Source organism: Volvox carteri, assembly GCF_000143455.1.
Source record: "Volvox carteri f. nagariensis unplaced genomic scaffold VOLCAscaffold_31, whole genome shotgun sequence".
NCBI classification, from domain to species: domain Eukaryota; kingdom Viridiplantae; phylum Chlorophyta; class Chlorophyceae; order Chlamydomonadales; family Volvocaceae; genus Volvox; species Volvox carteri.
Genome location: NW_003307574.1, coordinates 158,634 through 159,749, shown reverse-complemented (window position 1 = coordinate 159,749; position 1,116 = coordinate 158,634).

The following is a 1,116-nucleotide window of genomic DNA, read 5'->3' as shown; positions in this document are numbered from 1 at the left end:
TAGAGGAGCAAGCCGCCGTACCACTCAGCCCTAGCGACTTCACCACCCTCATGGACCACCTCTGGTCCGGATTCCAGGCTTCCACCACCTCCCTGACCCGGCTGCTGCTACTACGCGACCTGTTGTGCTGCCAATTCATGTGGCACACCAGCTACCGCGGCCACGACACCGGCAAACTGCGGCTACGTGACTTCCGTGACCCGCGTGGTGGGGGTCCCTTCCGTGGGTTTCCCCTACCTCTGCCGGACCCGTTTGGTGCCTACCCCTCACTTTCCTTACGGATCGAACAACTCGGGACCAAAACATCCAAGGGGCGTCGAGCCCCCCCCTTGGAACTGCGTCCCGACCCTTCTCCGCGACATTGCTTCATCCGCACCCTCGCCCTCTATTGGCAGCTGTGCCATGCCCCCGACGCCCCCCCAGGGTCTGCAATCTCCGACTACCTCTTCCGTCCCACTGACCGGGGTCACCAACGCTTCGTGGAGCGTCCATTTTCCAGCAGCGCGTTAGCCATGCGAGTGGGCAAACACCTGGAGGAGGCTGGTGTCTACGTCGGGCAAACTCCTCATGGGTTTCGTCGTGGTACTATCCAGGCCATGCAGGCCGCTGGCGCATCCCGCGCGGAGCTCCACGCGTTCTCCCAGATACGCAGCGCTCAAGTCCTGGAGCGTTATACCGACGCCTCTCGGCCCACTCGTGTCCCTCGCGGCTCCGGTCCCAAATCCTAGCCTCCGCCTCCTGCTGGTGACGCCCCTCTTAGCCCTGGTGCTCCCTTCGTGGCTCGTCCTCCTCCCCTCTCCCCACCACATCGACGGGCGGGTGGGCGGGGTTCTGACTTGCACTTGCTTGCACGGTTGACTGGCGAACTTGCGTTGTCTGGATTTAGCGCTTTGTTCTCAGCTAATCTTTGTAACGAACTACAGTATCAGTCCCTGTCCTCTGGCCAGTTCTGGTCTGCGCCTTCCTGCGCCGCACTTGCCGTACTGCACTACAGGACGAGCACTTAATCAACATGCATTGCTTAAACGTCATCGCGTGATCCGTACTCCCTACTAACTTATTGTGGGGAAGGCCATTGCGTCTGCGACCACACTCCCGCGGTACCCAAACCCTTCA